The sequence below is a fragment of the Oncorhynchus mykiss genome, chromosome 18 (genome assembly GCF_057628025.1).
Source record: "Oncorhynchus mykiss isolate SJ-2025 chromosome 18, ASM5762802v1, whole genome shotgun sequence".
Taxonomy (NCBI): Eukaryota; Metazoa; Chordata; class Actinopteri; order Salmoniformes; family Salmonidae; genus Oncorhynchus; species Oncorhynchus mykiss.
In genome coordinates this window covers 10462501-10472500 of record NC_143039.1, presented here as the reverse complement: position 1 = coordinate 10472500, position 10000 = coordinate 10462501, and the positions used below count along the sequence as shown (strand labels likewise).

Genomic DNA, 10000 nt, shown 5'->3' with positions numbered 1-10000 from the left:
TCTATCAGTAGAGACTGTTCTCTATCCGTAGAGACTGTATAACGAGACTGTTCTCTATCAGTAGAGACTGTTCTCTATCAGTAGAGACTGTTCTCTATCAGTAGAGACTGTTCTCTATCAGTAGAGACTGTTCTCTATCCGTAGAGACTGTTCTCTATCCGTAGAGACTGTTCTCTATCCGTAGAGACTGTCCTCTATCAGTAGACTGTCCTCTATCAGTAGAGACTGTATAAAGTAGAAAATAAACACATGCTTTGGCATCTTAAGTCCGGGAAAGAAAAGGTCTGGTAAAAGTGGGATCTGCAGCCGCCACTCCATTATAACAGCGAGCCTGCAGCAGCCACTCCATTATAACAGCGAGCCTGCAGCAGCCACTCCATTATAACAGCGAGCCTGCAGCAGCCACTCCATTATAACAGTGAGCCTGCAGCAGCCACTCCATTATAACAGCGAGCCTGCAGCAGCCACTCCATTATAACAGTGAGCCTGCAGCAGCCACTCCATTATAACAGTGAGCCTGCAGCAGCCACTCCATTATAACAGCGAGCCTGCAGCCGCCACTCCATTATAACAGTGAGCCTGCAGCCGCCTCTCCATTATAACAGTGAGCCTGCAGCCGCCACTCCATTATAACAGCGAGCCTGCAGCCGCCACTCCATTATAACAGCGAGCCTGCAGCAGCCACTCCATTATCACAGCGAGCCTGCAGCAGCCACTCCATTATAACAGTGAGCCTGCAGCAGCCACTCCATTATAACAGCGAGCCTGCAGCAGCCACTCCATTATAACAGCGAGCCTGCAGCAGCCACTCCATTATAACAGTGAGCCTGCAGCAGCCACTCCATTATAACAGTGAGCCTGCAGCAGCCACTCCATTATAACAGTGAGCCTGCAGCAGCCACTCCATTATAACAGCGAGCCTGCAGCAGCCACTCCATTATAACAGTGAGCCTGCAGCAGCCACTCCATTATAACAGCGAGCCTGCAGCAGCCACTCCATTATAACAGCGAGCCTGCAACAGCCACTCCATTATAACAGTGAGCCTGCAGCAGCCACTCCATTATAACAGCGAGCCTGCAGCAGCCACTCCATTATAACAGCGAGCCTGCAGCAGCCACTCCATTATAACAGCGAGCCTGCAGCAGCCACTCCATTATAACAGCGAGCCTGCAGCAGCCACTCCATTATAACAGCGAGCCTGCAGCAGCCACTCCATTATAACAGCGAGCCTGCAGCAGCCACTCCATTATAACAGCGAGCCTGCTCTGCTCCGTACGGAGAGATGGATGGAGGCTCTCGACTGATGGATAATGAAATGCTTCCAGAGGATACCTCCCTCCATTACGTAATGACCGAGCCCTCTGGTCCTCTTTGACAAGTGTCCTGTCCACAGCCACCAGGGGCTCTAACTAACCAGTAGTGTCCTGTAGTGTCCTGTCCACAGCCAGTAGGGGCTCTAACTAACCAGTAGTGTCCTGTAGTGTCCTGTCCACAGCCAGTAGGGGCTCTAACTAACCAGTAGTGTCCTGTAGTGTCCTGTCCACAGCCAGTAGGGGCTCTAACTAACCAGTAGTGTCCTGTAGTGTCCTGTCCACAGCCAGTAGGGGCTCTAACTAACCAGCAGTGTCCTGTAGTGTCCTGTCCACAGCCAGTAGGGGCTCTAACTAACCAGCAGTGTCCTGGTCTCCACTGTATATTGCTGAACAGTCTGACAACGTTAGCCTCAGTGGGGAGCGAGTAAAACAGGGGAATATATGAATGTTAAAGGATTCAGTCATAGCCCTGTTTCCTGTGTCTCCAACCCAGCATGCATCTCTGTCCTCACCACGCCACCTCCACCGGACCAGAACACTCAACACACATCCTGCTGACAGAACAGTCTCAGAACGAGTTGAACAGACATCTCCATTCAGGTCAACGATGCCATAATGGGTGGATCGGCGGACATTTTGAGCGTCCCAATTAGAGGAAAACAGGAAGTAGACAATCAGCCTTAAACAAAAGGCCTTGTTGGGGGGAGAGGAGCCACAGATCAAGACCCAGGCCTTGTGGGGGGAGAGGAGCCACAGGCCTCACTGTGACAGACCCAGGCCTTGTGGGGGGAGAGGAGCCACAGGCCTCACTGTGACAAACCCAGGCCTTGTGGGGGGAGAGGAGCCGCAGGCCTCACTGTGACAGACCCAGGCCTTGTGGGGGGAGAGGAGCCGCAGGCCTCACTGTGACAGACCCAGGCCTTGTGGGGGGAGAGGAGCCGCAGGCCTCACTGTGACAGACCCAGGCCTTGCGGGTGTAGAGGAGCCGCAGGCCTCATTTTGACAGACACAGGCCTTGTGGGGGGAGAGGAGCCACAGGCCTCACTGTGACAGACAAAGGCCTTGTGGGGGGTAGGAGCCACAGGCCTCACTGTGACAGACACAGGCCTTGAGGCGGGGTAGGAGCCACAGGCCTCACTGTGACAGACACAGGCCTTGTGGGGGGGTAGGAGCCACAGGCCTCACTGTGACAGACACAGGCCTTGTGGGGGGGTAGGAGCCACAGGCTTCACTGTGACAGACACAGGCCTCACTGTGACAGACACAGGCCTCACTGTGACAGACACAGGCCTCAATGTGAAAGACCCAGGCCTTGTGGGGGGGGGGGGGGGAGCCACAGGCCTCACTGTGACAGACACAGGCCTTGTGGGGGGGTAGGAGCCTCTCTCTCTCTCTCTCTGTGGTTGATTTCTTTCCCACTCCTCTCTAACATTCCTGTTAACACAGCATTGGTTGGCAGAGGGGGTTTTAATACAGTCGTTCCAAGCAGTAAGTAATGGCTAATGTCTAGAAGGGCACCAGGTCCCAAACGGCACCCTATTCCCTATATAGCACACTACTTTAAGAGCAGGGCTCAATGCCCAACGGGCTCCAGTCTAAAGTAGTGCACTATATAGGCCAGGGAATAGGCTGCTATTTGGGACTCAGACAGACTCTGCCAGCGGAGTGGAGAGTGGGAGAGAGGTTAGAGGGGATACAGATTAAGTGTGTACAGAGTGGGAGAGAGGTTAGAAGGGATACTGGTTAAGTGTGTACAGCGTGGTAGAGAGGTGAGAAGGGATACAGGTTAAGTGTGTACAGCGTGGTAGAGAGGTTAGAAGGGATACAGGTTAAGTGTGTACAGCGTGGTAGAGAGGCTAGAAGGGATACAGGTTAAGTGTGTACAGCGTGGTAGAGAGGTTAGAAGGGATACAGGTTAAGTGTGTACAGCGTGGTAGAGAGGTTAGAAGGGATACTGGTTAAGTGTGTACAGAACGGTAGAGAGGTTAGAAGGGATACTGGATAAGAGGGTAGGAGAGAGGTTAGAAGGGATACTGGTTAAGTGTGTACAGGGTGGTAGAGAGGTTAGAAGGTATACAGGTTAAGTGTGTACAGGGTAGTAGAGGTTAGAAGGTATACAGGTTAAGTGTGTATAGGGTAGTAGAGAGGTTAGAAGGTATACATGTTAAGTGTGTATAGGGTAGTAGAGAGGATAGAAGGGATACAGGTTCCTTTAGTTTGTGTTTGAGGGACAGAGTGTGTGTGTGTGTATTAGAGAGTGACTCAGTGTGTGTGTGTGTGTCAGAGAGTGACTCAGTGTGTGTGTGTGTGTATCATCCCATTCCTCAGGGATATCAAGAGCGTCCTGGTTTTGCGTTGTCTTAATTTCAGCGTATCTAAATATATTTCAGGCTTCTCAGCACACGTCACATTTCTCTATAAGCCACAGTGACAAAATGTTGGCTGAAGTTTTATCTCTCTCTCTCTGTGCTAGTTCTCTTAAATTGAAAAGTTTAAAATCACCTCTTGAGTTCTGGAGTCTGTAGCATAGAAATTAAGATTTGTCTGTGAAGAACAGGGCAGTCCAACCCTCTTCCTGGAGATCTACCGTCCTGTAGGTTTACAGTTCAACCCTCTTCCTGGAGATCTACTGTCCTGTGGGTTTTCAGTCCAACTCTCTTCCTGGAGATCTACTGTCCTGTAGGTTATGAGTCCAACCCTCTTCCGGGAGATCTACTGTCCTGTAGGTTATGAGTCCAACCCTCTTCCTGGAGATCTACTGTCCTGTGGGTTTTCAGTCCAACCCTCTTCCTGGAGATCTACTGTCCTGTAGGTTATGAGTCCAACCCTCTTCCTGTAGATCTACTGTCCTGTGGGTTTTCAGTCCAACCCTCTTCCTGGAGATCTACTGTCCTGTAGGTTATGAGTCCAACCCTCTTCCTGGAGATCTACTGTCCTGTAGGTTTTCAGTCCAACCCTCTTCCTGGAGATCTACTGTCCTGTAGGTTATGAGTCCAACCCTCTTCCTGGAGATCTACTGTCCTGTGGGTTTTCAGTCCAACCCTCTTCCTGGAGATTTACTGTCCTCCAGGAAGAGGGTTGGGGAGCCCAGGTCTAGAATCAGGACTACCCCCAAGGGGTATTTCACTGTAAACACCGAGCCTGTAGGTCTACCGTCCTCCAGGAAGAGGGTTGGGAGCCCAGGACTAGAATCAGGACTACCCCCAGGGGGTATTTCACTGTAAACACAGAGCCTGGAGGTCTACCGTCCTCCAGGAAGAGGGTTGGGGAGCCCAGGTCTAGAATCAGGACGACCCCCAGGGGGTATTTCACTGTAAACACCGAGCCTGTAGGTCTACCGTCCTCCAGGAAGAGGGTTGGGGAGCCCAGGTCTAGAATCAGGACTACCCCCAAGGGGTATTTCACTGTAAACACCGAGCCTGTAGGTCTACCGTCCTCCAGGAAGAGGGTTGGGAGCCCAGGACTAGAATCAGGACTACCCCCAGGGGGTATTTCACTGTAAACACAGAGCCTGGAGGTCTACCGTCCTCCAGGAAGAGGGTTGGGGAGCCCAGGTCTAGAATCAGGACGACCCCCAGGGGGTATTTCACTGTAAACACCGAGCCTGTAGGTCTACCGTCCTCCAGGAAGAGGGTTGGGGAGCCCAGGTCTAGAATCAGGACTACCCCCAAGGGGTATTTCACTGTAAACACCGAGCCTGTAGGTCTACCGTCCTCCAGGAAGAGGGTTGGGAGCCCAGGACTAGAATCAGGACTACCCCCAGGGGGTATTTCACTGTAAACACAGAGCCTGGAGGTCTACCGTCCTCCAGGAAGAGGGTTGGGGAGCCCAGGTCTAGAATCAGGACGACCCCCAGGGGGTATTTCACTGTAAACACCGAGCCTGTAGGTCTACCGTCCTCCAGGAAGAGGGTTGGGGAGCCCAGGACTAGAATCAGGACTACCCCCAGGGGGTATTTCACTGTAAACACCGAGCCTGGAGGTCTACCGTCCTCCAGGAAGAGGGTTGGGGAGCCCAGGTTTAGAATCAGGACGACCCCCAGGGGGTATTTCACTGTAAACACCGAGCCTGGAGGTCTACCGTCCTCCAGGAAGAGGGTTGGGGAGCCCAGGTCTAGAATCAGGACGACCCCCAGGGGGTATTTCACTGTAAACACCGAGCCTGTCCTGCCTCTTATCTCGTCTACCTGATCATAATTACTACACTCAACTGGTGTCCTGGGTCAAAACCAGTCCCTGATTTGTTTCACAGAGTTCACTGTCTGGCAATGTGCTTGACACTGTGTGTGTGTGTGTGTGTGTGTGTGTGTGTGTGTGTGAGAGAGAGAGAGAGATAGACCTGGGCGATATGGACAAATAGTATTATCGCAATAAATGTAACTATTTTGCTCAATAACAACAAATAAATAAACATGTCTTTGTTTTAAATGGACTTTTCCTTTACATTAGCAGCAGGACTATAGACACAGTGTCTAGTCAGACAACTGACACGGTAGTCTATTAAAACAGTCAGACAACTGACACGGTAGTCTATTAAAACAGTCAGACAACTGACACGGTAGTCTAGTCAGACAACTGACACGGTAGTCTATTAAAACAGTCAGACAACTGAGACGGTAGTCTATAATTAAAACAGTCAGACAACTGAGACGGTAGTCTATAATTAAAACAGTCAGACAACTGAGACGGTAGTCTATAATTAAAACAGTCAGACAACTGAGACGGTAGTCTATAATTAAAACAGTCAGACAACTGAGACGGTAGTCTATAATTAAAACAGTCAGACAACTGAGACGGTAGTCTATAATTAAAACAGTCAGACAACTGAGACGGTAGTCTATAATTAAAACAGTCAGACAACTGAGACGGTAGTCTATAATTAAAACAGTCAGACAACTGAGACGGTAGTCTATAATTAAAACAGTCAGACAACTGAGACGGTAGTCTATAATTAAAACAGTCAGACAACTGACACGGTAGTCTATAATTAAAACAGTCAGACAACTGAGACGGTAGTCTATAATTAAAACAGTCAGACATTTCATTTAACGTAAACAGGAAATGCTACGATTTATATTTTGATGTGCATCCTGTCTAAACAGGATGTGGAATGATGAGATGTATTTTAGTCTCTTCAGACCTACAGTCTACTCTGGTTGTAAAGTGGCTGTAAATACATGACATCCTCACAGAGAGCTGTGGCTCTCCTCTCTGTAACCAGGACAACAGTAGTTGTCTTTTTTCCAGCAATGGTCACATGTTTGTGCTTCTCTCCATCCTCCATGTTTCTCTCCCTCCTCCATGTTTCTCTCCCTCCCCCATGATTCTCTCCCTCCCCTATGCTTCTCTCCCTCCTCCATGCTTCTCTCCCTCCTCCATGCTTCTCTCCCTCCCCTATGCTTCTCTCCCTCCCCCATGACACAGTGTGGAGAGGGAGGGATTCAGCAGCATCTCTCCCTCCCCCATGCTTCTCTCCCTCCTCCATGCTTCTCTCCCTCCTCCATGCTTCTCTCCCTCCTCCATGCTTCTCTCCCTCCCCCTGCTTCTCTCCCTCCCCTATGCTACTCTCCCTCCTCCATGCTTCTCTCCCTCCCCCATGTCACAGTGTGGAGAGGGAGGAATTCAGCAGCATCTCTCCCTCCTCAATGCTTCTCTCCCTCTCTATGCTTCTCTCCCTTCTCCATGCTTCTCTCCCTCCTCCATGCTTCTCTCCCTCCTCCATGCCTCTCTCCCTCCTCCATGCTTCTCTCCCTCCCTCATGTCACAGTGTGGAGAGACGGAGTCAGCAGCCGACAGCCAAGAGAGAGAAAGAAAAGGGCAACCAGTGAAGAACAAACACCATTGTAAATACAACCCATTTTTATGCTTATTTATTTTCCCTTGTGTACTTTAACCATTTGAACATTGTTACAACACTGTATATATGTATATATGTTTATTGTTTTGAAATTTCTGTATGTGTAATGTTTACTGTTCATTTTTATTGTTTATTTCACTTTTGTATATTATCTACCTCACTGGCTTTGGCAATGTTAACACATGTTTCCCATGCCAATAAAGCCCCTTGAATTGAATTGAGAGAGAGAGAGCGAGAGAGAGAGAGAGAGAGAGAGAGAGAGAGAAAGAGAGTGCGAGAGATAGAGAGAGCGAGAGAGCGAGAGAGCGAGAGAGCGAGAGAGAGAGAGAGAGAGAGAGAAAGAGAGTGCGAGAGATAGAGAGACAGAGAGAGAGAGAGAGAGAGAGAGAGAGAGAGAGAGAGAGAGAGAGAGAGAGAGAGAGAGAGAGAGAGACCAGACTCCTTGTTAAAGGTCAGTAAATGCAGTGTTTCTACCAACGTCTGCCAGACAAATAGGACTGTGGTCACTGGTGCAATGACTGTGGATAAAGAGGTTCTGGGTCGTTCTGAGTTCTTGGCTCTTCTGTACAGGCGACGTAACAACAGTTAGCCTACACCGTAATCAGTTAGTCTACACCGTAATCAGTTAGTCTACACCGTACTCAGTTAGTCTACACCGTAATCAGTTAGTCTACACCGTAATCAGTTAGTCTACACCGTAATCAGTTAGTCTACACCGTAATCAGTTAGTCCACGCCGTAATCAGTTAGTCTACACCGTAATCAGTTAGTCTACACCGTAACAACAGTTAGTCTACACCGTAACAACAGTTAGTCTACACCGTAATCAGTTAGTCTACACCGTAATCAGTTAGTCTACACCGTAATCAGTTAGTCTACACCGTAATCAGTTAGTCTACACCGTAACAACAGTTAGTCTACACCGTAATCAGTTAATCTACACCGTAATCAGTTAGTCTACACCGTAATCAGTTAATCTACACCGTAATCAGTTAGTCTACACCGTAATCAGTTAGTCTACGCCGTAACAACAGTTAGTCTACGCCGTAATCAGTTAGTCTACGCCGTAATCAGTTAGTCTACGCCGTAATCAGTTAGTCTACACCGTAATCAGTTAGTCTACACCGTAATCAGTTAGTCTACGCCGTAACAACAGTTAATCTACGCCATAATCAGTTAGTCTACGCCGTAATCAGTTAGTCTACGCCGTAGTCAGTTAGTCTACGCCGTAGTCAGTTAGTCTACGCCATAATCAGTTAGTCTACGCCATAATCAGTTAGTCTACGTCGTAATCAGTTAGTCTACGCCGTAATCAGTTAGTCTATGCCGTAATCAGTTAGTCTATGCCGTAATCAGTTAGTCTACGCCGTAATCAGTTGGTCTACGCCGTAATCAGTTGGTCTACGCCGTAATCAGTTGGTCTACGCCGTAATCAGTTAGTCTACGCCGTAATCAGTTGGTCTACGCCGTAATCAGTTGGTCTACGCCGTAATCAGTTAGTCTACGCCGTAATCAGTTAGTCTACGCCGTAATCAGTTAGTCTACACCGTAATCAGTTAGCCTACACCGTAACAACAGTTAGTCTACACCGTAATCAGTTAGTCTACACCGTAATCAGTTAGTCTACACCGTAATCAGTTAGTCTACACCGTAATCAGTTAGCCCACACCGTAATCAGTTAGTCTACACCGTAATCAGTTAGCCTACACCGTAATCAGTTAGTCTACACCGTAATCAGTTAGTCTACACCGTAATCAGTTAGCCTACACCGTAATCAGTTAGTCTACACCGTAATCAGTTAGCCTACACCGTAACAACAGTTAGTGTACACCGTAATCAGTTAGTCTACACCGTAATCAGTTAGTCTACGCCGTAATCAGTTAGTCTACGCCGTAATCAGTTAGTCTACGCCGTAATCAGTTAGTCTACGCCGTAATCAGTTAGTCTACGCCGTAATCAGTTAGTCTACGCCGTAATCAGTTAGTCTACGCCGTAATCAGTTAGTCTACGCCGTAATCAGTTAGTCTACGCCGTAATCAGTTAGTCTACGCCGTAATCAGTTAGTCTACGCCGTAATCAGTTAGTCTACACCGTAATCAGTTAGTCTACACCGTAATCAGTTAGCCTACACCGTAATCAGTTAGTCCACACCGTAATCAGTTAGTCTACACCGTAATCAGTTAGTCTACACAGTAATCAGTTAGCCTACACCGTAATCAGTTAGTCTACACCGTAATCAGTTAGTCTACGCCGTAATCAGTTAGTCTACGCCGTAATCAGTTAGCCTACACCGTAATCAGTTAGTCTACGCCGTAATCAGTTAGCCTACACCGTAATCAGTTAGTCTACGCCGTAATCAGTTAGCCTACACCGTAATCAGTTAGCCTACACCGTAATCAGTTAGTCTACACCGTAATCAGTTAGTCTACACCGTAATCAGTTAGTCTACGCCGTAATCAGTTAGTCTACACCGTAATCAGTTAGTCTACACCGTAATCAGTTAGCCTACACCGTAATCAGTTAGTCCACACTGTAATCAGTTAGTCTACACCGTAATCAGTTAGCCTACGCCGTAATCAGTTAGTCTACGCCGTAATCAGTTAGCCTACACCGTAATCAGTTAGCCTACACCGTAATCAGTTAGTCTACACCGTAATCAGTTAGTCTACACCGTAATCAGTTAGTCTACACCGTAATCAGTTAGTCTACACCGTAAACAGTTAGTCTACACCGTAATCAGTTAGTCTACACCGTAATCAGTTAGTCTACACCGTAAACAGTTAGTCTACACCGTAATCAGTTAGTCTACACCGTAATCAGTTAGTCTACAC

The 10000-nt window shown here is 48.3% G+C and overlaps 1 protein-coding gene across 1 annotated transcript in view; it reads right to left on the bottom strand.

Moving 5' to 3' along the window:
• Window positions 1–10000, bottom strand: part of diaph3 (diaphanous related formin 3) — a 711417-nt gene that overhangs the window by 151543 nt on the left and 549874 nt on the right. The gene's annotated exons all lie outside the window — the stretch shown is intronic.